Source organism: Chionomys nivalis, chromosome 20, assembly GCF_950005125.1.
Source record: "Chionomys nivalis chromosome 20, mChiNiv1.1, whole genome shotgun sequence".
Lineage (NCBI taxonomy): Eukaryota > Metazoa > Chordata > Mammalia > Rodentia > Cricetidae > Chionomys > Chionomys nivalis.
The window spans coordinates 35,242,771-35,248,770 of record NC_080105.1 but is presented as its reverse complement, the minus strand read 5'-3'; the positions used below and the strand labels follow the sequence as shown (position 1 = coordinate 35,248,770).

The 6,000-nt window shown below is 43.5% G+C and overlaps 1 protein-coding gene across 16 annotated transcripts in view; it reads left to right on the top strand.

Annotated features, from left to right (window-relative positions):
- Positions 1 to 4,884: 4,884 nt before the first annotated feature.
- Positions 4,885 to 6,000, top strand: part of Pcm1 (pericentriolar material 1) — a 96,165-nt gene continuing 95,049 nt past the window's right edge. For 6 of the 16 annotated variants that reach the window (XM_057752811.1, XM_057752809.1, XM_057752808.1 and 3 more), the window contains exon 1: positions 4,887 to 5,196. The gene's annotated coding sequence lies outside the window, so the exon portion shown is untranslated. Of the gene's footprint in view, positions 5,197 to 6,000 lie in introns of all 16 variants that reach the window. The other 10 variants (XM_057752819.1, XM_057752817.1, XM_057752812.1 and 7 more) reach the window with 4 other exon arrangements.

Below are 6,000 nucleotides of genomic sequence, written 5' to 3'. Positions count from 1 at the left end.
ATCCCAAACGTGAGTCCTTATTTTATGTAGGTTTGCTTTTAACAACAGGGTTTTAACAGTGACAACAGAGGGGTCACTTTCCTACCCTTAATACTTTTTATCATCACCTGATTTAATTAATTTTTATTTAAAATTTTATTTTTAATTAAATTTAGTTTTTAAAATCTACTATTTATTTATTTATTTTTTGAGGTAGGGTTTCTCTGTAGTTTTGGAGCCTGTCCTGGAACTCGCTCTTGTAGACCAGGTTCGCCTCTGCCTCACGAGTGCTGGAATTAAAGACATGCGCCGCCACCGCCCGGCTCTTCATTTATTTGTAACATATTTTTGAGCTGTAGGGATAATTAGAGATGAGGAAATAATTTATCTTCAGTGTTGTCTTTTGTTTACTGTTGCTTGTATCCCTTTAATCTGATCCCAAGAAGTGTGCATTGCACATCGTGCAGACCTGACCGGGGTTGCATGCAGTGGATAAACAGGATGAGTGACATCATATAACTCCTCACCCCAAAAAGACATACAAGGAACATATAAGAAATGTATGGTAGTTACAACTCTGTAGAAGTAAACATAGGGAAGGTGGATAAAATGCTAACATGGCTGGAATTAGAATCACAAGAATTATATTTCTCAAAGGAGTGGTTTTTGAGAGAAATGGACACAAATTGGGTATGAATAAGTCAGTAATCCAAACTGGCATAAACATTAATATTCCATTTTGAGAACAGCAGTTAGATATTTGTGAGTTTGGTGATGAAGAATCGAAACTGGGCAGTAATGAGAGATGCCAGAGTAACCTGATAGAAGGGAAACAGAGAAAGGTATCAGAAGTCTTGAAACATGAACTATACATGTGGACAGATCTAATTAGCCGATATAATTATATAATTGATTTAATTATATATGTAAACAGAGGGTTTTTTTGGCCATAAAAGATACATAAGAAAATCGTAATTAGACTAGACCTGTGTTTTTCAGCAAGGTGTGATTTTCTTCCCTCCTTTTCTGCTCTAGGAGATACGTGGTAATTAAAGTCAGCAATCTTTTGGTTTCCATCACTGGGAAGGTAGTTGTTCTATGCACCTTGTGAGTAGAGGCCAAGTGGTACTGCTAAATATTCTGTAGTATACAGAATAGCCACTCCCATTCCTAAAACAAAACAACACACACACACAAACCCCATAACCCATCAGCCAGCTAGATCGCTCAGTCTGTAAAAACCCTGTCTTTAAGCCTGACAACCTAAGTGCCACCCTTAGAAACCACGTGGTGTGGGAGGCAGAGGCAGGTGAATCTCTGTGAGTTCGAGACCAGCCTGGTCTACAAGAGCTAGTTCCAGGACAGGCTCCAAAGCCACAGAGAAACCCTATCTCGAAAAACCAAAAAAAAAAAAAAAAAGAAAAAAAAAAAAAGAAGAAGAAACCATGTGGTGGAAGGACAGAGTTCCCCAATCAAAAGTCAACCTCAAGAATCATTAAGTCCAACATGTCAATAGTGCCATAATGAAGAAACTTGGAACTAGATTAAGTCAGAGAAGTAACAGTCTATAAATTTAAATTGAACAGAAGCACAGGAACTAGGCCAGAGGTCATCAGAATTTTGTGTGGCATGACCAATATCTTTTTTCATCAAGTTATCCACTAAGCTAGTTTCAAATGAGTTGTAGTTCTTAAGTGTATTTCAAAATCACTTTCATATCCTACTTAGGCTTTGTATTTACACAGAGCTGCACACATACATTTCAGCGAGATAATGTTGAATGAACAAAGTCAGTCGAATGAGACGATATTCAGTGTGGTACCATTTATATCAAGTTGAAAAACTGAAAAATGAAGCAATATTTATCCATGAATAGACATAATTATATGTGGAAAGTGAAATAATGATAAACCATTTCAGGATAGTGTCTATGGTTGTAAAGAGGAGGGATTTTGTAGGAAAGAATGGCGAGTTCTTACAATGGAAAATCGATTATTTTAGGTTATTTAATGAATCCTTGCAGGATTTTATTATTTTAGCTTAGCAATATATCTTACACATTCTTTGCATTATACCAAAAATAATTACATAATAAAAACAATGAAAGTTGGTTATCATGGGCTTATGGATACTGAAGATTTTTCTTTTATGTACTATCACCACCTGCAGGTTAAACTAGCTATTGCAGAATATTGTGGGTTTTTTTTTTAAATAACAAAATAAAAATAAATTGAGGAACACCAAAACAAATAAAATATGCAAGAAACTGAGACTATGTAGAGAAGTACAAAGAGCAAAGTTTCAGTTACAGACACAATTTGTTGTTAGTAAACAAGTAAAATGTATTTTTAAAATATAAACAATATAAACACAACATGTTATATTGTAAGTACCACTGGACCAGTGTCCCACTAGGCATCAAGAAACAGAAACAAGTAGTATTTTCCCATCATGACACTAAGTTTGCTAATGGAAACCCCAGTACTGAATTGTAATTGTAACTGAATTCATTCAGTTACTCCTTAATACCAAACCAACCAGAAGCCACCCTCTCTTGTCTCTGCTCCCTTTGTTTCTCTTCCTAGTTTGTACTAAACGTGGCCCTAACTTAAAGTCTCAATGATTTCATGTTCAATATGAGAGACAGTGCCACTCAAAGTGTGGGAACAGGACAATTATAAGTTCAGAGCAGCCTGCCAAAAGAAAACCTAAGGACAAGAAGGAGAAGAGAACGAGAAAAACAAGAGCTGGCAATAAAGCAGCACAATGTGCAAAGCCTTGGTTCTCTCTCCAGAACTGCAAAGCAACCAAACAGAACCTCTTCCAAAGTCTCAAATAGTTTCACATGGCCTGTGGAACGAAGTCCAACTTCTTCAGATGAGTAGGGAATGCTTTCTACACTTTGGACCCAGTAACAGCTTCTCCAGCCTCCCCCATGCCTCACCTGACATGAATCTGTACTTCTGCCAGTCTGGTTTCTGTGTTGGCCATTGCTTTTTCTGAACGTACTGTGAATTCATGGCATAATCCATTTCCTTCCACACCAGCCATTTATACTTCTCAATATTTCAACAAACATGTTCAATTTTCCTCCTAAATTCAGAAAATGGAAATTCACTTTTCAAGTCCTCCCCCACACCCACCCTTAGTCCCCCACTCACATTTTTATGGATGGCTTCATCTTATTTCATCCTACACAGAAATCCTAGAGACACTCTTATTTTTGAGATAATATAAAATTACCCCCCAATTACTAAAGCACTTCTGCATATATCATTTATTTGGCACAATCAGGTATTACTAATACCTGATTCATTTCCAAATTAGGGTATGACTGTGTGTATACAAGCCAAATTTTTGGAAGTCGGAATAATTTTACAACTTCTCACCTTCTTTTCCTCTTTCCCTACAAAAACTGATGATGCTGGTATTTTAGTTTGAGGAAAGGCTTTAAAAATATACAGTATTTTTATGAATATTTTTTGCAAGTATCATGCAATTTATTTTGCTCACATTCACATACATCCCCACTCCTCCTTCCCCTAGGTCCTCCAAGACGCACTCTCAAAAAAAAAAAAAAAAAAAAAAGCCCACAGTGTCCAAGTTCAAGTTCAGTGTAGGCAACTTTGAGAGACTCAGATCCAAATGAGAAGCAAAAGGAGGTCTAAAGATATAGGCCAGTTGTCGAGTACTTGCCAAGCATGTTGAAAAGTCCTGAGTTCAATATCCACTCCCAGACAGACAGGACAGGTAGCTCAGCTGATAGAAAGTTTGCCCAGCATGCTTGAAACCTTGGGCTTGATTTCCAACAATGCACACCCCGCATTCCAGCGGCAGACGGATCTGCAGTCAGAGAGTTGAGGCCAGCCTAGGATATAAGAGACATTGCCTCAAAAAGGAAATAAAATGAATGCACAAGGATCGTTCCACTGACAGCGAACCTGGACACAGGAGTAAATTGTAGTACATTGTAGTGGGCTGGAAGAGTTTTATTGTTATGAACCGTGCTCTGAGACAGCTGTGCTATTTTTTTGTTTTGTAAACAATTTGTTGGTAATTGAGGGAAACAATTTATTGTGGAAACCCAGAAGCCTATTCTTTCCTACTTACCTACCGTAAATTTAAAAACCTCATCCCATAATTACAAAGTGTTCACGTCCTTGTACGGAACTAAAATTGACAGGTATTTTAACTTTGGAGCCTGGCATATTGAAAGCCTTACAAGCTTATTGAATTTTTGTGCTGTTTGGAAACCATTATCTGTTCATTTACTAACCTTAATACAACTGTCAAGAATATAAATTAAAAAGGAATTCGAAGACTACGGGTTCAGAGAAAACGCCGCGAGATTAAACTCCGTTTTAAAAAACCATCTGTTTCTATCAACAAGGAAGCGGGACAGCGTTCCAAGAGGCGATGACCTTTGAAATATTTATGATTCTTCCACCGACTAATCAGATACGACAAGAGCGCAGCAAACTTTAATACCTGTGGGTTTAAATTCTTTGTTAAAATTTAGTGGTTAGATTGCAAAGGCCCGACAGTGTCCTTCGAGGCAGTATTGTGGGTAGGAATCCAGGACTTTCCTAGTCCTTCAGTCTCCATCTGGAGCTGGAGCTGAAGCCTCCACGGAAAATCAGAAAGCAGTCTCCCAGCTCCTCCAAGAACTAAAGCACTCAATATCAATATAGTCGGGCACAGGCCTCGAGCCTAGAAGGCGCACGACATGCTGGGATTTGTAGTTCTGTACATTCGGGTACCCGGATGTGTTGGCATTCTGGGATATGTAGTTTCAGATCGTTCTTTTGGGTTCAATCCGTTCCCGACTAGAGGCCCCAAGTGACACCACAGGCTCCTGGGCGTCACGTGACCCCAGTCCGGCGCGCCCCGGGTTCGCACTGCGGCTCCAGCCCGGGCGAGTTCTCGCCCCCGCGCGGCCGTTGCCGAGGAGACGGCGCACGTCTCGCCGAGCGTTGCCCCCCTCTGCAGTTCCCCCGCCCCTCTTCTCCCACCACAATGAGGTCCTAAGATGGCGGTGGCTGCGGCGGTTGGCGCCTAGTAGCTAATGTAGAGAAGGCGGCCATTGGGCTCTGGGCAGTCAGGGAACTTGTGGGCCTCCCGGCCGCGGTCTTCGAGGAAGAACCGCTGCTCGGCGGCGGCTCCTGTAGGGGCCGACTGCCACTCCGCCCTCGGCAGGAGGGGCGCCTTCGTTTACAGGTAATGCCTGCGAGTCTGCGGCCCTTGGCAACCGCGGGTCCGAGAGCCTGGAGGCGCCGGGCTGGGCTTCTGGGGCCACGCCTGCCCGTTTCGGCTCCGGGGTCCCCTGGCTGCGCGATCCTCGCCCCCCTCGGCTGACATCGGCGCCTCTCAGCTCCTTGACTTGACACCATGTCTGGTGAGCGCCTTGGGGACGCGCTGGCGCCTGCACAGTCCTGTCGCCTCGGCCTGACCCGGGGACCCCCTCACGCGGTGCCCGGGTGCTCCAGGGTGGAGGGGAAGCCGAGCTGCAGTTGGGGTGATGCGTTCTTAGAGAAGCAGGCCTTAGCGGCCTGCGGCCTAGTGGCCTCCCTCCATCCTTCCCTCCCTCCCACCCCACCCGCCAGATTCCATCGTGAGTGCCCGCCGCAGCCCAAATCCTGGGTGGAGAGCGTTTGCGACCCGGATCCGCGCACTTTCTGCTGTCGCTTGTGTTCTTGGAGCAGAAAGGCCCGGGTAGGCGTTCCTGCCTCCAGCTAGTGGCTCCTCGCGCAGAGAAGGTTAATTTAATTACCCTTCTCCGCGCCCCTCCCACCGCCCCTTCGCCATTCCTTCCTGCAGATCCGGTGGCTTCGAATCTAGAATCGGGAGCACCGAGAGGCCCGGAGGGATCCAGCTAGCGTTTCTTGCTCTGCAGAAACTGCAGTTCGGGACTAGGTATTAGGTATTGGACGCATGCCTGAACGAACTTTTTTCCATCTGCGGCCCGCTCCTGCGTAGCTCGCCTTGTTCTCTCCCCCTCCCCCCCCAAAAAAAGAAAAAAAA